The 20,612-nt window shown below is 42.2% G+C and overlaps 1 protein-coding gene across 3 annotated transcripts in view; it reads right to left on the minus strand.

The window, feature by feature from the left end:
• The window catches only part of SIL1 (SIL1 nucleotide exchange factor), a 308,254-nt gene that overhangs the window by 264,244 nt on the left and 23,398 nt on the right, over positions 1–20,612 (minus strand). The window contains exon 1 of one of the 3 annotated variants that reach the window (XM_036846349.1): positions 9,872–9,909. The exons of the other annotated variants lie outside the window; for them this stretch is intronic. The gene's annotated coding sequence lies outside the window, so the exon portion shown is untranslated. Of the gene's footprint in view, positions 1–9,871; positions 9,910–20,612 lie in introns of those variants that run through there. 3 annotated transcript variants of the gene reach the window in all.

Here is a 20,612-nt window from a genome sequence, read left to right on the forward strand (position 1 = left end):
CAAAGAAGAGTATAGTGGGCCCACCATTTTGGTTCAGTGTGGGACTCTCTGAAGGGCAATACTAGTTCCAGAGCTCTCTCTTGGATTGGTGAAGGACTTCTTCCTCCACCCAATCTTCTTCTGCCTCCTTCCTTTAATAGGTATTGTTCCCTATGAACATCTGGAACCCTAAACTCAGTCTCAGTTCCTGCCTCTGGAAAACCCAACCCATGACACTTGCTAAAACAAAAAGGGAATTTATTGACTCACGTACGTGGAGAGTCTACAGGCAGAGTCCTGAGTGTCAAGCAGAGGTAGATTTAGAGCTCCAACTAGGGTGACCAACATGGGACACAGGACTTTCAGTTCTAAAACCAGGAAGGTCACAGACAAACTCCAATGTATAACCAGGTCTTGATATCTCTCCATGGCTTGGCTCTACTATCACCTGGGTGGGATAATTCAGTCTCAGGCTCTACACAAAGCAAGACAGGTCAGCAGGTTCACTGTATTCTCTCAAGTTGGAGACCTGCAAGAAGGAAACTAATTTGCTACCCTTATAGCTCTAAATAATTGGATTGAGTCATATTGGCTCTCATTGGCCTGCTTGAGTCATGTACCCTTATTTTATTTTTTTTTAATAAGGTTTATTTATTTATTTATTTATTTATTTTTGGCTGTGTTGGGTCTTCGTTTCTGTGCGAGGGCTTTCTCTAGTTGTGGCAAGCGGGGGCCACTCTTCATCGCGGTGCGCGGGCCTCTCACTATCGTGGCCTCTCTTGTTGCGGAGCACAGGCTCCAGACGCGCAGGCTCAGTAGTTGTGGCTCACGGGCCTAGCTGCTCCGTGGCACGTGGGATCTTCCCAGACCAGGGCTCGAACCCGTGTCCCCTGCATTGGCAGGCAGATTCTCAACCACTGCGCCACCAGGGAAGCCCCCCTTATTTTTTAAGTTTAGTGTTTTTTGTTTTTGGGGGGTTTTTTTTGGCTGCACCACGTGGCATGAGGAACTTCCCCAACCAGGGATGGAACCTGCACCCCCAGCAGTGGAAGGGCATAGTCTTAACCACTGGACCACCAGGGAAGTCCCAAGTTTAGTTTTTTTTAATTGACATAATTCACTTACTAAAAATTCATCCTTTTAAAGTATGAAATTCAGTAGTTTTTAGCGTACTCACAATGTTGTACAATTATCACCACTATCTAATTCCAAAACATTTTCAGCACCTCAAAGAGAAACCCCAAACCCATTAGCAGTCATCCCCATTCTCCCTTCCTCCAATCCCTGGCAGTCACTAGTGTACTTTCCATCCCTGTAGATTTGCCTATTCTGCATATTTCATATAAATGGAATCATATAACATATGGCCTATCTTCTTTCACTTAGCACAATGTTTTCAAGTTTCATCCATGTTGTAGCATGAATTAGTACTTCATTCCTTTTTATGGCTGAATAATATTACCCTTGTTTGAATATACCAACATTTTGTTTATCCACTCATCACATTATGGACATTTGGGTTGTTTCCATTTTTCATTGTTATGAATAATGCTGCTATGAACATTCCTATACAAGTTTTTATTTGAAGACCTGTTTTAAATTCCCTTGGGTATACACCTAGGAGTAGAATTGCTGGGTCATATGGTAACTCCATGTATGGCCCCATTTTTTAATCAATCACTGTGGCCTAGAGGATGGAATCGTCTGATTGGTTTAAACCTAAGTCACGGGCTCTACTCCTGGTGCTGAGGGTGGAGTCAGTTTCACTAGAACAACACGGACTGAGGAGAGAATGATGTTTCACCAGAAGGAAATGTGGAACAGCTAGCAGATGCAGGGTGAATGGACTCTAGGCAGCAAATCCACAGATGACCACTGCAAATAACTACTTTTACTGAATGCTTACTATGACCCAGGCACTATGCTAAGTACATGCATTATCTCATTTAACCCTGCTAGCAACTTAATGAGGTTTCTACTCTTATTCCTATTTTACAGATGAGGAAACTGAGCCTCAGAAAAGTTGAGTAAGTTGCCCAAGTTTGTGTATCCCGGAGGTGGGAATTTGAACCCAGGTCTGATTGCAAAGCAAAGTGTCAGAGAAAAAACAGATTTTGAGTTATTTCAAAGTGTATCTACTAGAGGCTCTTTTATTTCACTTGCCCAACATTGTTATAATCATTGTAGAAGTGTCTGTGTAACCAAAAATTTCCTTTTACATCAGGAACAGGGAAGAACAGGTTTTATAATGAAAAAAATCACAGTTGACATTTTTTTCCTTCAGATTTCCAAGTAAGCTTCCAACTTAGTGAGATACTGCATCATTGGCATTGAAATTAAGCAGCTATATTTCTCAGAAAGCCCCCATGCTTCTTGTAACCAACCATCTTTTTCAAATAGGTCTAGCAGAAATTCAGCTAAATTTCTCTTGTCATGAGATTAGGAAATGCAGAACACCACATCATGCTCTTAACCTCCCTCAGACATGATTTACAAGAGCTCTTATCACAGGCTCTTCTGCAGTCCTCATGGTGAGGACCTGAGGCCAGGGATTTCTGACTCTCTGCTCCAGTAGACCAGAGCTTGGGCAGTGTGAGATGGGTGGGACAGAAGATGTGAGGTTGCCAAAGAGTTGAAAGGGTATAAGGAGTTGCATTTCATTGCCCCCACACCCTCTGCCGAATCCAAAAGGCTAGTCTTTGGAATATCATGGAAGAATAACTTCATATTAAGCTGCATACTGTATTAAGCTTCATACTAAGCTTCAGGCTTACAGCACCACACTGACATTTAAGAGACTTCTTCCCACCACCTCCTCCTCCCCAGTATACACACATCCCCACCAAAGCAACTTGCATCCTAAGCCCTTAAAAGATTTACTGCCAGTATCACAGACAAATTAGTGAATGCCCCAGCAGTTGTTTCCAAAGACAGGACAATCATTTGCATGAGGAGTTGCATGCCATCTGCATTATATTTGCAAGTAATTTTCATATCATGTCTGCCCTGTCAGAATGTACATAAATCCTTTATACTTTCGCTTTTTTATTTTCTAAAAAGGACTACGCCTCCACATCCTGCCCAGACTGTCTGGTAAAATTACCAGTTGAGTATTCCTAGCTTGCTTGTGAAGAGCCTCACATGCCATGCTAAGGAGATCTCAAACTGTAGCGAATCCCCAAGGATATCAGAAACCAGTTTGAGATGCTTCCTTCATTCATTTATTCAACAAATCTTTACTGAACACCTACAATGTGCCAGACACTGTTCTGGGTGCTGAGGATATATCTTTGAACAATGAGATAAAAATAATTACAGCATTAAAAATTAAATGCTGGGGACTTCCCTGGTGGCATAGTGGTTAAGAATCTGCCTGCCAGTGCAGGGGACATGGATTCGAGCCCTGCTCTGGGAAGATCCCACATGCCCAGAGCAACTAAGCCCGTGCGCCACAACTACTGAGCCTGCGCTCTAGAGACCATGAGCCACAACTACTGAGCCTGTGTGCCACAACTACTGAAGCCCACACACCTAGAGCCCGTGCTCCACAACAAGAGAAGCCACTGCAATGAGAAGCCCATGCACTGCAATGAAGAGTAGCCCCCACTCACCACAACTAGAGAAAGCCTGCACACAGCAACGAAGACCCAATGCAAATTAATTAATTAATTAAATTTTTAAAAAATTAAATGCTGGCATTTCAGAAGATCACTTCTCACCAACCCAATCAATAAATACAAGTGCAAACCAACACTAAAATCTCAAAGTGTTTGGCTATAAGGTAGTCATCTGGGTATTACAGACTACGCTTACATTTTTAAAAATTAATCCTGAAATTAAATAATACATTTCTTTTTTTAATATTTATTTATTTATTCATTTATTTGGCAGCATCGGGTCTCAGTTGTGGCATGCGGGATCTTCGTTGCGGCATGCGGGATCTTTCATTGCAGCACCGGGCTCAGTAGTTGGGGCATGCTGGCTCTCTAGTTGTGGTGCGCAAGCTTTAGAGCACGCGGGCTTAGTTGCCCGTGGCACGTGGGATCTTAGTTCCAGGACCAGGGATCAAACCCGCGTCCCCTGCATTGGAAGGCGGATTCTCAATCACTGGACCACCAGGGAAGTCCCAAATAATACATTTCTTAAAGGGTACTGAAGACCCCTGAGAATACATCTACAGTGATCCATGAGCCCCAGGTTTGAAAAACACTAACTAGAGAGTCATTAAAAGATTTAAGCAGGGGACTTCCCTGGTAGTACAGTGGCTAAGACTCCACGCTCCCAATGCAGGGGTCCCAGTTCAATCCCTGGTCTGGGAACTAGATCCCACATGTCGCAACTAAGAGTTCGCATGCTGCAACTAAAGATTCCACGTGCCAGAACTAAAAGATCCCACATGCCGCAACTAAAAATTCTGCACGCCACTAAAGATCCCACAAGCAGCAACGAAGATCCCTCGAGCCGCAATTAAGACCCGGTGCAGCCAAATAATTAAAGAAAAATAAATTAAAAAAAAGATTTAAGCGGACTTCCCTGGCGGTCCAGTGGTTAAGACTGTGCTCCCACTGCACAGGGCACAGGGTTCAATCCCCGGTTAGGGTAAGATCCCACAAGGAAATGACCTAGGTTTGTGTCTTAGATCTTTCTGGCAGCTACATGGAGGGTGGGCTGGAAGCAGTTTCAGGTCAGAGGCTAAGAGATCAGAGAGAGACTTCAATAGTCTGGGTGTGACTCAGACGTGGCGCTGTCCACACTGCCAGCCTCATAAACCTTGGCCCCCTCACTGATGCCTGTCTGAAATCAAGTCACAACACTTACATGGTAGCTTCAGAAGTTTTACATAAAAATTTGTGCAGTCACAGAGAGGGGTCACAACCTACATCGTTTCACTTGAAAAGTCAGGTCTAGACATGTCTATCCAAATTCTCTTGTGCAGCCATAAGTGGACGGTCCTTCTCAACTCTTCCATCACCCAGCTCTCAACTGACTCTAGTGTCTCTCTTCTTGATCTTTTAAACTCTGGGACTCCAAATACATCATGTCTTAATTTTGTGGAGCAATTCAACTTCTATTCGAAAATCCCAGGAGTGTTTGAAAACAATGGGCCATTCAGTTCCAGGACCTACCCTGTGGGAAGTTATAAATAACTTTAAAAAAAAATTCTGTCCTTAAGTAAAATCTAGTAAGAACCTTATCAAGAGCAATAGCTCTGTAATGGAGAGAAGAGACAGAGATAGATAGCAGAGGGAGAATCATGATTATAGGGGGGAAAGGAAGCCTATGGCTAAATACAAAGATTCAAGGGGTAGGCCACAAACAGCTCTCATTAGGTCTTAGTCACATGGTTAGGGTGGATTGCTTGGTTTAGAAGCTCAGAAGTATCCAGACAGGGTCTGGTTAAAAACCCAGGGTAATGCCAACCAAAAAGAGGAGAAAGGTAATGGACAGGAGTCCAAGGAGAAGTGAGATGTAGAGAGATGTAGCAGAAAACAAAAGAAGAGCTTCAAGAAAGAGGGAGCCAGCAATGGAGAACATTACAGAGAGGTCAAGTACAAGGAAAACTGAAGAGAAGTCATTGGATCTAGCAATTAAGGTGACCAAAAGAGCAGTTGTAGTGAGGTCTTGTGGGAGATACTGTTAATTATTTACCCCAAAGCTATTTTCCCACCCTTCTTCCCTACTTACAAGGACTACCTCCCACTACAGGGGAGGCTGGATAATTTCTCAGTACACCTTCCCCCACTCCTTTAAACCCAAGGATAGACAAGTGACCTAGTTCTGGGCAAAGGGACTTGGAAATAAGCCTGGAAGCTTATGGAAAAGATTTTCCTTTTCAATACAATAGATACCTTCAACCCCTTCCTTTCCCGCCTTGAAAGTTGTATATGAGCTCATGCTATTCAGAGCTGTGGCAGCCGTCGTAGGACTATGGGGGGGACAAGCTCAAGAATGGAACAAACACCCTGGCAAATGAGAAAAGCTGGGATCTTTGTGTGTGTGTGTCTTTCTGTCTGTGTGTATGTGTGTGTGATCTTAGTTCCCCAACCAGGGATTGAACCCGGGGCCACAGCAGTGAAAGCACCGAGTCCTAACCACTGGACCACCAGGGAACTCTCCAAAGCCTCGACCCTTGATGGTATTACTGAGTGGTGAAATTACCCAAACCTGAAGCTACTTACCTCTGGATTTCTTGTTATATGAGATAAATAAATGTTCTTACTTCTTAAATCACTGTTAGTCAACTATTTCATTATTTACAAGCATGATACATGGTGAACATGGAAGCCAGAATTACACTTACTGAGGAGGGAATGGAAAACAAGAAAGTAAAGATTCTTAGTGTTGTCCAGTGGTTTCCAAATGCCAATTAATGAACTAGCTGCATTAAAATTACAGAAGGAGCTTTCTAAAAATACAGCTGTCTCTCCTTTATTCCTGGAATATTCTGATTCAGTAAGTCCAGCACAGAGCCCAGGGATCTTGCTCTTTAATAAGGGCCCCACTGGTACACCATTTTGGAAAGTTGTTGGCACTTTCTTATAAAGTTAAACATACACGTATACACCTACCCTATAACCTACAATTCCACTCCTAGATATTTACCCAGGAAAAAGAAAAATATATGTCCACAAAAAGAAGTGTATGAGAATATCCATAGCAACCTTATTCATAACAGCTGAAACTGGAAACAAGCCCAAATACCCATAGCAGAAGAATGAAAGAGATCAAGGGCTGGGGATGATTACAAAGATAACCAAGGGGGCTTCCCTGGTGGTGCAGTGGTTAAGAATCTGCCTGCCAATTCGAGGGACACGGGTTCGTGCCCTGGCCCGGGAAGATCCCACACGCCGCGGAGCAACTAAGCCCATGTGCCACAACTACTGAGCCTGCGCTCTACAGCCCGCAAGCCACAACTACTGAGCCTACGTGCCACAACTACTGAAGCCTGAGCGCCTAGAGCCGGTGCTCCACAAGAGAAGCCACGACAATGAGAAGCCCGCGCACCGCAACAAAGAGTAGCCCCCGCTCACTGCAAATAGAGAAAGCCTGTGCACAGCAACAAAGACCCAATGCAGCCAATAAATAAATAAATAAATAGATAGATTTAAAAAAAAACCAAAAAAGATAACCAGGGGACATTGGAGGCCTGACCACAACTGGATATCAGACCCTGGAGCCAACGAGCACAGTTCTGTGGTTTTCTCTGATAGCCTCAAGGCAGGAGCAGAGTAAATGAATGTTGTCCGAGCTATGTGTGGGAATTAGAATGGGAGGGATGAAATGACAGGATGACAGGAGGCAAAGGAACTAAAGGCAGTGGCGAGAATGGAGGCAAAGTGACTATCTCTGTCTGAGGTTTCTTTTTTTTTTTTTGGCCGCACGGTCTCAGTTCCCCAACCAGGGATTGAACCCGTGCCCTGAGCAGTGAAAGCACAGAGTCCCAACCACTGGACTGCTAGGGAATTCTCTGTCTGAGACTGTTTTTGAAACACCCCTGTCCAGGCTTCCCTTATTCTGCCCCCTTTAGCTCTGCCCTCCATGTGTTTCGTGCCTCCTCTTCCTTGGATTCAAAACCAAAAAAAAAAAAAAAAAAAAGTAGGAAAACCAACCAACCCATTTTGCACACTGGGACTGAGGCTTAAAGGAGAGAAAATAGGAAAGGTCAAAGTTGGTGTTGAGCGAAGCGAAGCAAAAGCTGAGGGCAAGACAGAGATATCCCTGAGATATTCAGCCTACCTGGGGACCCTAGAAAGGGCAAAGGCAAATCCCAAATTTGTGTGGCAGCCAAGGAGGTTGACCCTGCTCTCACTGAGGGTCTGAGGAGCTGTCATCTATGGGATAACTGGTAGCCTGAAAAATTAATTGGCCCGCTCCGGATAGGAGATAAAAGGAAAATTCTATCCAAGCAGGTGTCACACTAATTTGGCAGGAGGCTGGGTGCTGATTTGCATATGTCAACATCCTCTTCCCTTATTCTTCCCTCTCCCTCAGTCAGGCTGGTTTCAAGCTGCTCCCTGGGGAGGAGCATCAGAGAAGTGCAGCCTTGCATGGATGAAAATTAGGCTTTCTAAGGAAAGAAGTCCTGGAAAGGAGAGTGGAGACAGCTGTAACCTTACAGCTCTAACTTCCCTTCCTCTCTCTCCTTGCAGGCTCAGTAGAAGGAAAGGAAAAGAAACCAACACTATCAAAGGTCTACTTTTTATCCAGCCCTATGCTGAAAGCATTTAACCTAATCTTCCGAACAACCCTGCAAGTCCAAGATCATACCCAAGTAAGGAAAGAGGAGTTTGGGGGAGGGGAAGTGTCACACAGCTAGGGAGGGGCCACGCCAGGACCCCAGTGCATGTCAGTCTGACTCAAACTCTGAACTGTTTCTACTATAATGAGCTGAGTGGTGTTTTCTGTGTGTGTCAAAAATTAATCGACCCTATAGCCAGTGCAGATACTTAACTGTAGAGCACTGACTTGCAGGAGAGGGCTCAATTTCCCTAATTCCCAGGGCACCTAGTGACACACAGAGCAACAGCTAAGACTGTCACCCACCAACAATAACAACAAAACAACAATGGGGGACTTCCCTGGTGGCGCAGTGGTTAAGAATCCGCCTGCCAATTCAGGGGTCACGGGTTCAAGCCCTGGTCCGGGAAGATCCCACATGCCATGGAGCAATTAAGCCCATGCACCACAACTACTGAGCCTGCGCTCTACAGCCTGCAAGCCACAACTACTGAGCCCACGAGCCACAACTACTGAGCCCCCACGCCACAACTACTGAAGCCTGTGTGCCTAGAGCCTGTGCTCCACAACAAAAGAAGCCACCACAATGAGAAGCCCGTGCACCGCAATGAAGAGTAGCCCCCACTTGCTGCAACTAGAGAAAGCCCGTGCACAGCAATGAAGACCCAACACAGCCAAAAAATGAATAAATTTATTTTTTTTTATTAAAAAAAAAAAACAATGGGAGCCACTACTTCTCGAGATCTAAGTGCTAAGTATTGTTTTAAGGACTTTACAGGTATTATCTAATATTTATCTTCACAATACCCTATGAGGCAGCCAAAGATTATCCTTTCAAGCACCTATGGAACATCTAAAAAACTGATCACATACTAGACAGAAGAGTACATCTCATCAGATACTTTTAAAAATCAATAAACCACTTTCTTTAATCAAAATAGAACTTAACAACAAAAAGATAACAAGGGTCCCATGCATTTGGAAATGCTTCTAGACTCATGGGACAAAAATTAAATCAAAATGAAGATATTTAGACATTAAAATTAGCTGTGGGAAGCAGATAAAGTGATACTTAAAGGGAAATGTGTGGATTTAAATGCTTATATAAAAAAAGCAAAAGCTGGAAAAAAGCATCCAACTCAAGAAATTAAAAAAGAACAGACTAATCCAAAAGAGAGTAGGAAGAAGAAATCACAAGACAAAGCCAAATTTTAACAAATTAGGAAATAGAGATACTATAGAAGATCAATAAAAACTTTTGATAAGCTCAATCAAGAAAAAGAGAAGGCATAAATAAACAATATCAAAAAAATTTAAAGGGGACATACCGGCAGATATAGTAGAAAATTTAAAATCATAACAGAATACTGTAAAGAACTTTAGGTCAATCAATTTTAAATTTTGGTGAAATGGATAATTTCCCTTAACATGGAAAAACAATCCTATAGTGGAGATATTATTATTATTTCTTTTCAACAGATAAGGAAACTGAGGAACACAGAGGAACTTGTTCAAATTCCCATACTAGTAAGAGACAGAGTCTGGATTTGAAGGCCCAGGCAGTGGACCTCTAACTCATCCTTCCTCCTTCCCACATTTACTGAGCACCTGCCACTGTGCTAGGGATTATAGGAATAAAAGACAAAGTTCTTACCCTCAGGGAGCTCCCAATCTAGGAGAAGAGATGAGGACAGGGAACAGGGTGAGTCGAGTGAGCTACCTAGAGCACAAAATTTAAAGATCAATTTACTCTCACTTGCACAACTTTCCTTAAATTTCGCTCTCTAGTCTTGGGCCTGCTAATAAGCATAATCACAACTACAAAGTTACATGCTTTCCACATTGAAACAGGTAAGAATTTTGAGCTATGGATTGTGAGGAAAGGGCATTCCAGGCAGGGGGGACTAGTATGAGCAAAGGACAGAACAGGGAAGCAGCATGATCCCTGGTGGGAACTACCAGCAGTTTGATATTTCAGAGGCATACATATCAGTGCAAGGTAAAGAACGGCAGAGGAGAGGCTAGAGAGATGGCCAATGTTCATGTCATTGTAGGTGCTAAGGATTTTTGACTTTACTCTGAAGGTTTAAGCAGAGGAGTGACACGGGCAAAGTCGTATTTTATATGAGCCCTCTGGCTGGAAAGTGGATGGTGTTGGGGGCAGGAACAGGCTGAAGGCAGATGACTTAGGAGGCCATAGCAGCATCCAGGCAAGAGATGAAGAGAGCCTGCTCTAGGGCAATAGCGGTTGGACTAAAAAACAGGAAAAGGATTTAAGAAGTATTTGAGATGTAAAATTGGCAGGACTTAGTGGTTGACTGAATGTGGGAGAAGAAAGTGTGAAAGGAATCAAGAATGAGGCCCCCACCACCCAGTTTCTATCATGAAAAACTGGAGTGCATAGTAGTAATATCAACTTCCATCTCTTTCTTGATTCATACATACATCCAATAATCTATCCATCTTTTTAGTCATTCATTCATTCATTTTTTGATTCATACATCTATATATCCATCCATTTACACATCTATCCTTTAATCAAATTCTTATGTGTCAAAGCGCCATGAAGAATACATGTATAGGGCCTCCCTGGTGGCGCAGTGGTTAAGAGTCCGCCTGCCAATGCAGGGGACATGGGTTCGAGCCCTGGTGCGGGAAGATCCCACATGCTGCAGAGCAACTAAGCCAGTGTGCCACAACTACCGAGCCTGCGCTCTAGAGCCCGCAAGCCACAACTACTGAGCCCACGTGCCACAGCTACTGAAGCCCGCGTGCCTAGAGCCCATGCTCCGCAACAAGAGAAGCCACTGAAATGAGAAGCCCGCGCACCGAAACAAAGAGTAGCCCCCGCTCACTGACACTAGAGAAAGCCCGCACGCAGCAGTGAAGACCCAATGCAGCCAAAAATAAATAAATAAAATAAATATATTTATTTTTTTAAAAGTTTAAAAAAAAAAAGAATACATGTATAAAAAGGTATACTACTTGGCCTTACTCATTTATTCATTCACTCACTAAACGTTTATTGACATCCTGCTATGTGCCAGATACTATTGCAGGTAATAGAGATATAGCAGTGAAGAAACAAAAAAGGTCCTGCTTAAGGACCTAATATTTTAGTGGAAGATACAAATAGAAAGCTAAGAAATAATATAATTTCAGGTAGTGAAACTTCTTTGTAATAAAAGAAACCAGAGTTCCTTGGAGAAATGGCTGATTCTAGGGATGGGGCAGGAAATATACAATATGAGCCTGGAGCATCTTGCAGTACCAGAAAGAAAGGAAGGACTCAAATAGAAACACAATGATGGAAGTATATCAAAGGGACATAAGAGCCAACTTGAAAGGGCTCCCAGTAACCAAAATTGGAACAATCTGAGGAACAAAATAAAGTATTACTGGATTATAACCCCAAGTAAAAAATAAGTATACATGAGTACTGATTTAAAAGAATTGACTGAATAAACAAATAAACATGGGAGAATAGACAAATCTCTCTTGCAGAATCCCCAATAATTTATGTAGATACCCCACCTTCAAGGAGGTGGAACACAACTCCCCACTTATTAAGTATGGGCTGTACATAGTGACTTCATTCTAAAGAGTACAGTAGGGAAAGGGAGGAGGAGTAACTTTACAGTGAAGAAACCTAGCAAACTTAAACTCAGCCAGATGATCAATAATAACATCAACAGTAATAAGTCATTCTGATTGATATGATGTAATGAGAATTGTACTTTACTTTTGCAGTTTCCTCCCCAAAACCCATAACCCTAATCTAATCACAAGAAATCTCAGGCAAATCCCTACTGAGGGACATTCTACAAAACACCTGACAAATACTTTGAAAGTGTCAAGTTCATGAAAAACAAGGAAAGTCTGAGAAACTGTGTCATAGTCAAGAGGAGTCTAAGGAGACATGATGACTAAATAGACTGCAGTATCCTGGAAAAGAAAAAGGACATTAGGCAAAAATTAAGAAAATCTGAATAAAATATGGACTTTCGTTAATAATAATATATCAATATTGGCTCAATAGTTGTGACAAATGTACCATACTAAAGTAAGACGTTGTTAACAGGGAGGGAAACTGGGTGTGCAGTATATAGAAACTCTGTACTGTCTTTGCAACTTTTCTGTAAATCTAAAACTATTATAAGATTAAAATTTTATTTTTTGTAATTTTTTTAAAATAAATTTATTTATTTTTGGCTGCACTGCGTCTTCGTTGCTGCACACAGGCTTTTCTCTAGTTGCGGCGAGTGGGGGCTACTCTTCGTTGTGGTGCGTGGGCTTATCACTGTGGCTTCTCTTGTTGCAAAGCACGGGCTCTAGGCGCTCAGGCTTCAGTAGTTGTGGCATGCGGGCTCAGTAGTTGTGGCACACGGGCTTAGTTGCTCCGCAGCATGTGGGATCTTCCCAGGCCAGGGCTCGAACCCATGTCTCCTGCATTGGCAGGCGGATTCTTAACCACTGAGCCACCAGGGAAGCCCTAAAAATTTATTTTTTAAAAGTGCTTTGAAGAAAAATAGAACAAGGTACAGAATAACCAGTAATAGAATGGTGCATATTTTAGATGTGGTGGCCCAGGAAGTCTTCCTTAAGGTGATATTAAAACAGAGTCTGGGGAATTCCCTGGTGGTCCAGTGGTTAGGACGCTGCACTTCCACTGCTGGGGGCCCAGGTTCGATCCCTACTTGGGGTACTAAGATCCTGCAAGCCGTGCAGAGCAACAGAAAAAAACCAAAAAACAAAAAACAGAGCCTGAATGAAGTGAGGGGAGAGCCACGCAGAAATATTAGAGAAAAGAGTTTATCAGGCAGTGGGATCAGCAAATGCAAAGATCTTGACATGAGGGCACATTTGATATGCTCAAGGTCAGTGACCCTGGAACAACGTAAATGACAAAGCTACTTGGAGAGGTAGGCAGGGATGAGATTATGTGCAGCCTTTTTTCTTTATTTATTTTTATTTTGTATTTTACTTACCTTATGATTTTTTTAATTGTGGTAAAATACACATAACATAAAATTTACCACCTTAACCATTTTTAAATGTACATTTCAGCATTGTTAAGTGCATTCACATTGTTTTTGAGCAATCAATCTCCAGAACTCTTCATCCTGTAAAACTGAAACTCTATACCCATCATAAGGAGTGAAACCATAGTAAGTATATTAGTTTCCTATGACTGCCATAACAAATTTCTATACCTTGGTGACTTAAAACCACAGAAATTTATTTTTCCTGTCAAAAGCTCAACATCAGTTTACATGTATTCGTAGTTCATTCTTTTTTACTGCTGTGTAGTATTCCATTGAATGAATATACCACAATTTATTTGGCCATTGTCCTGTTGATGCACAGTTGGGTTGTTTCCAGTTTGGGGCTATTATGAATAAGGTTGATACGAACATTCTTGTACATGTCTTTTTGTCCACACATGCACTCATTTATCTTGGGTATATACCTAGGAGTGGAATTATTGGACAATAGTATATGTTTAACTTTAGTAGAGAGTGACAGTTTACCTAAGGGCATTTCCCAGTTTACATTCCCACCAGCAGTGAATGAGAGTTCCAGTTGTTCCACATCCTTGCCTACACTTACTGTTGTCAGAATTTTAGCATTCTGGTGGGTATATAATGGTACCTCAGTGTGGTTTTAATTTGCATTTTTCCTGATGAATAATAAGGCTGAGCATCTTTTCACTGGACAACTTTGAGCAGAAGGGAGACGTAATTTAATATTCTTAAAAGATTACTCTGACTCTTGAGTTTAAAATAGAAGAGGTAAGGAGTAGGGGTGGAAGTAGGGAGACCAGTTAGGAAGTAATTACACTAACCTAGGTGAAAGAGGATGATGGCTTGAACCAGGATGGTAATGATAAAGTTAATTTGAGGTGGTCATATGCAGAACATAGTTTGAAAACATAGCTTACAGAGCTAACTGATAGATTGAATGTGGGGACTGAGGGAAAGAGAGGAGTCAGGAATGGCCCCTAGGTATCTGACTTGAGCAACCAGGTAAAGGGAGATGCCACTAGGATTGTGCAGGGAATGGCAAGCTAGAAGGGTCAAAGAATCAAGAAATTTTTTTGGACATACCAAGCTTGAGATTGCTATTAGATATACAAGTGGAAATGTCAGGTAGGCATTAGACATCTGAGTCTGTAGTTCAAAAGAGAGGTCCAAACTAGAGATATAGCCATCAGTATAGAAAGTATTTAAAGCTTGATGCTAGAGAAAATTACTTAGAAATGAGTATGGGTAAAAGATATATCCCTGGGACTTGAACTTGTAGAAGGCATAAAGATAGGGAAAGGATCTGCCAGGAAAGCAGGAGGAAAACCATGAGCGTGTTAGTGCCCAGGAAGCCAGGTGAAGAAAGTGTTCCAAAAGAAGGGTGCCATGAACTAAGTCAAATGATGGTGAGACATAGACTAAATGATAACTGAAAATTGACAAATGGATTTGGCAAGTAGCTTTAAGTTGCTTCTTATCCAAGGGAGGAGCTAGGAAAGGTGAGGAAGAAAAGGAACCACCTGTGTGGCTCTGGAAAAAAACATCCTTAACCAGCATGTCTGGGGGTGGGGGTAAGGATAGTTTAGAGAGAAAGATGAAACCCACCAGACTGTCAACGTCAAATGCTTGCATCTCAGACTACCAGCCCACATGGGGCAATTACTAAATCTTCAGGCTAGAAAGATCACCACTAAATACAAAAATCTCTCCTTGTCTTCCAGGGAACTATACCTAAACTTGCAAACTGAAGGACTTGCTGGCTGAAGGGACCATCCTGGGATTCTAGTCCTTCATTCATAAAGTATTTATGGAGCCACTACTATGTGCCGGGTAGTCTATAGGCTCTATGGAAACAGCAAAGAACAAAACAGACTAAACTCCCTGCCCTCAGGAGCTGATAGTCTCCTATGTCCCTGTACTTTCCTGTAGTCTCACCCTCTTACATGCCCAGAGACCCTAAGGCTATAGGGCAGAGCAAGGCAGATCTAGTCATCACTCTCTGAGCCCTGGTAAAACATATAAAACTCTCCTTTTCAGAACAAAGTACAGTGATCAGCCCCTTGGCAGAGGGTGAATTTTCCCCGGGGCCAAACCCAAGCTGGGAGCAAAGGCCCCACATCTGGAGTGCCATTAGTTTGGATGTCACTGCAATTATCACGTTGGCTCCAGACAAAGCCGAATCACAACTGAAGACAGGATTTTAAATCACGACCTTCCAGAGTCTCATTAGGTAACTGATGCTGATCACATTGCTTAATGGGGACCCATGAAATGCTTGCTGTTTATATTACAATGGGCAAAGAACAGGCTCAGCTAACCAGATAATTGACTGATGATGTAAGGGACTAGGGTGAAGGGGTGGGAAGAGGCATGGAAACCTGGTGAAGTTTCCCTGCCTCTGGCTTTTAATGTCTTATTGGTGATGATTGTTTGACCGGATTCAGAAGAGACTGTGCACTATGGTCTTCACAAAGCCCAAAGCTGCTCTTCCCAGGAGCCAGGGACTAAGATAAGAATTGTCATTTAATAGGATTTTCTATAGCAGGCTAAATCGTTTGCTAAATGAGCAATTTCAATCATCCTTTCCCACCCACTAGGAGGGAATTAAGCTCACTTCTCCTCCAGCCTATACCCCCACCTCTCACATCCTCATTCCCTCACCAGCTCTTAGCAAGAAAGATGGTCTGGTTGAAGTACAGAAGGTACAGATTATAGCAAGATGCTTTGGGTCCAACTGAGTTCACCAGATCAGGAGACTATAAGAGAGTTGCAGCCATATTCCCTACCCCTGCACACCCCAGACCACCCTTGGAGAGCCATGCACACCCTCCAAATGTGGGTCTCCTTAGAACAGAGACCCCAGGGTGGGCAAACTTCTCCAAAACTTGCCAAGAAGGAGCTGTAACACTTCCTACTGCAGAAAGAGGGGTGGGGATGAGATTAATTTCTTTCTATTATTGAGACCTGGGTCTTTTCAGCAGGGAGTTTTGATTAAATCCCACCAATCAAGGCATATAAGGCATTCTCATAACCTCTGGGTATTTGGAAGAGAACTTAGGGAAAAGGAAGGAATGATCTTGGGAAGGAAGAAGCCATAGCGTCTTCAGTCTATGGACTGAAATCAGATTAATGGAAGATGTATCTGATAAGGAAGAATTCAGTGTTTCCAAATTCTGCCTCTTGTTTGGCCTAGGACCTCACCACATCTGGATTCATTTCTACTGGCTCCATATGCATGACCACTTTCTCTCCCTCCTCTGGTATGCTCCTTTTGTCTCCTTTTGCATTGGGATTGATAGATGGCATGATGTCTTGATTAAGAATGAGGGTTTTCTCCACAAATTGATCTACAACACAAACCTTATCAAAATCCCAGCTGGCTTCTCTGCAGAAACTGACAAGCTGATCCTAAAAATCATATGGAAATGCAAGGGACCCAGAGGAGCACAACAGTGTCAAAAAAAAAAAAAGAACAAATTTGGAGTATAATAATCAAGACAGTGTGGTACTAGCATAAAAAGAGACATATAGATCAATGGAATGGACTTAAGACTCCAGAATAAACCCTCACATTTATAGTCAGTTGATTTGCAAAAAAGATATCAAGACAATTCAATAATGAAAGAATAGCCTTTTAACAAATGATGCTGGATATCCACATGTGAAAAAATGAACTTAGACCCCTTCCTCATACTATATATAAAAGCCAACTCAAAATGGGTAATAGACTTAAATGTAAGACCTAGGGCTTCCCTGGTGGTGCAGTGGTTGAGAGTCTGCCTGCCAATGCAGGGGACATGGGTTCGAGCCCTGGTCTGGGAGGATCCCACATGCCGCGGAGCAAGTAGGCCCGTGAGCCACAACTACTGAGCCTGCGCGTCTGGAGCCTGTGCTCTGCAACAAGAGAGGCCACGATAGTGAGAGGCCCGCGCACCGCGATGAAGAGTGGCCCCCGCTCGCCACAACTAGAGAAAGTCCTCGCACAGAAACGAAGACCCAACTCAGCCAAAAATAAATAAATAAATAAATATTTAAAAAAAAAAATAATGTAAGACCTAAAACTATAAAACTCCGAAAAGAAAACATAAGAGTAAATCTTCATGATTTTGGGTTAGGGAAAGCCTTCTTAGGTATGACAGTAAAAGCACGAGCAATGGAAAAAAAAAAAAAAAATCTAAGTGGACTTCATCAAAATTAAAACTTTTTTTGTGCTTCGAAGGATACCATCAAGAATGTAAAAAGACAACCCACAGAATGGGCGAGAATGTGTGCAAGTCATAAATCTGATAAGGGACTTGAATCTAGAATATATAAAGTACACTTACAACTCAATAATAAAAAGACAAATAACCCAATTTAAAAATGGGCAAAGGATCTGAACAGATATTTCACTGAAGAAGATATGCAAATCGCCAATAAGCACATAAAAAGATGTTTAACATCATTAGTCACCAGAGAAATGAAAAGTAAAACCACCAGGATGGCTATAATAAAAAAAGATAGATAGGGCTTCCCTGGTGGCGCAGTGGTTGAGAATCTGCCTGCTAATGCAGGGGACACGGGTTTGAGCCCTGGTCTGGGAAGATCCCACATGCCGCGTAGCAACTAAGCCCGTGAGCCACAACTACTAAGCCTGCGCATCTGGAGCCTGTGCTCCGCAACAAGAGAGGCCGCGAGAGTGAGGGGCCCGCGCACCGTGATGAAGAGTGGCCCCCGCTTGCCACAACTTGAGAAAGCCCTCGCACAGAAACGAAGACCCAACACAGCCAAAAATAAATAAATTAATTAAAAAAAAAACTTTAAAATAAATAAACACATTATTTTAAAAAAAGATAGATAATAACAAGTACTGAACTTTTTGGAGGATGGGGAATGGGAAATTATTGTTTAATGAGAACAGAGTTTCAGTTTGGGGAGATGAAAATGTTCTGGAGGTGGATGGTGGTGATACTTGCACAACAATGTGAGTGTACTTAATGCCACTGAACTGTACACTTAAATGATTAAAATGGTAAATTAAAAAAAAAAAAAAGGAGGATGTGGAGAAATTGGAACCCTCACACACTGCTGGTGAGATTGTAAAGTGGTGCAGGGACTTCCCTGGTGGCATAGTGGTTAAGAATCTGCCTGACAATGCAGGGGTCACGGGTTGAATCCCCGGTCGGGGAAGATTCCACATGCCTCGGAGCAACTAAGCCCGTGTGCCACAACTACGGAGCCTGCGCTCTAGAGCCCACGAGCCACAACTGCTGAGCCTGCGTGCGGCAACTATGGAAGCCCGTGCGCCTAGAGCCCGTGTTCCGCAACAAGAGAAGCCACCGCAATAAGAAGCCCGCGCACCACAACAAAGAGTAGCTCCCACTCGCCGCAACTAGAGAAAGCCCGCGCGCAGCAACAAAGACCCAACACGGCCAAAAATTAAAAAAAAAATAAAGTGGTGCAGCTGCTTTGGAAAACAGTCTGGCATTTCTCAAAAGGTTGAACACAGATTTACCATATGGCCCAGCAATTCCACTCCTAGATATACATATACCCAAGGGAGTTGAAAACACGTGTTCATACAAAAATTTGTACATGACTGTTCATAGTAATGTTATTCATAATAGCCTCAAAGTGGAAGCAATCCAAATTTTTATCAACTGATAAATGGATAAATACAATGTGGTATTTTATGGTATAGCCATACAATATCCATACAATGGAATATTATTATTCCATTCCATTAATATTAATGGAATATTATCCAGCAATGAAAAGAAATGAAGTACCAGTAAATGCTACACCATGGATGAACCTTGAGAACATTCTGCTAAGTAAAAGAAGCCAGTCACAAAAGACCACATAATGTATGATTCCATTCACATCAAGTGTCCAGACTAGGCAAATCTAAGGAGACACAAAGTACACTAGTGGTTGATTAGGGCTGGGAGTGTTGGGGGGAAATGGGAAATGACTCCAAATGGGTATTGAAAATGTTCTAGGGTTGACTGTGTCGATGGTTGCACAATTCTGTAAATATACTAAAACTATTGAATTGTGCACTTTAAATGAATTGCTTAGTACATAAATTATACCTCAATAAAGATTATATATATATACATACATACATATATGAAGAAAAGCAGCAGGTAAGTCAAAAGCTAACTAAAAATTCTATGTGAAATAATTACAACTAAGAGGTCTGATAATCGCATTTAAAAATAATAATAAAAAGATTCTTAAAATAAACAAACCAAATTCTGAGGGCTTTGCTGGCCAATCTCAGTTCTGGCACCTGCTGACTTTGTGACCTTGGACAGGTTACTTAACCTCACTGAGCTCAGTTATCTCATCTGTAAAATGAGCATTAGGTCATTGTGAGGATTAAATAAATTAATGTGTAAAGATACCGGGCACATAGGAGGTGCTCAGTTAATGGAAACTATAAAGAAGAGTCAGAGAATAGTAGTAACTAGAGAAGGAGAGAAGAAAAAAATAGTATTTATGGGCCAAGGCCATATCCATATATTTTTGCCTAACCTCTGGATGGGCTCTAGGGACATAAAGAAGTCCCTGACCAAGGAGCTGGAAGGCTAAGAGATCGGGCATTCCCGAAAAAAAAAATCCCAACAAAATGAAACAAGTGCTGCAATAGAGTTACAGACAGGTTGCTCAGGGACACGGAAAAGGCTTTTAAAGTGGAGGAGACTTCCTACAAACTATAAATACTGGAGAGGGTGTGGAGAAAAGGGAACCCTGCTATACTGTTGGTGGGAATGTAAATTGATACAGCCACTATGGAGAACAGTATGGAAGTTCCTTAAAAAACTAAAAATAGAACTACCATACGACCCAGCAATCCCACTACTGGGCATATACCCTGAGAAAACCATAATTCAAAAAGAGTCATGTACCAAAATGTTCATTGCAGCTCTATTCACAATAGCCAGGACATGGAAGCAACCTAAGTGTCCATCATCGGATGAATGGATAAAGTAGATGTGGCACATATATACAATGGAGTATTACTCAGCCATAAAAAGAAATGAAATGGAGGTATTTGTAGTGAGGTGGATGGAGTTAGAATCTCATACAGAGTGAAGTAAGTCAGAAAGAGAAAAACAAATACAGTATGCTAACACATATATATGGAATCTAAGGAAAAAAAAAAAAGGTTATGAAGAACCTAGTGGCAAGACGGGAATAAAGACACAGACCTACTAGGGAATGGACTTGAGGATATGGGGAGGGGGAGGGGTAAGATGTGACAGGGTGAGAGAGTGGCATGGACATATACACACTACCAAATGTAAAATAGATAGCTAGTGGGAAGCAGCCGCATAGCACAGGGAGATCAGCTCGGTGCTTTGTAACTACCTAGAGGGGTGGGAT

The sequence above is a fragment of the Balaenoptera musculus genome, chromosome 3 (assembly GCF_009873245.2).
Source record: "Balaenoptera musculus isolate JJ_BM4_2016_0621 chromosome 3, mBalMus1.pri.v3, whole genome shotgun sequence".
NCBI classification, from domain to species: domain Eukaryota; kingdom Metazoa; phylum Chordata; class Mammalia; order Artiodactyla; family Balaenopteridae; genus Balaenoptera; species Balaenoptera musculus.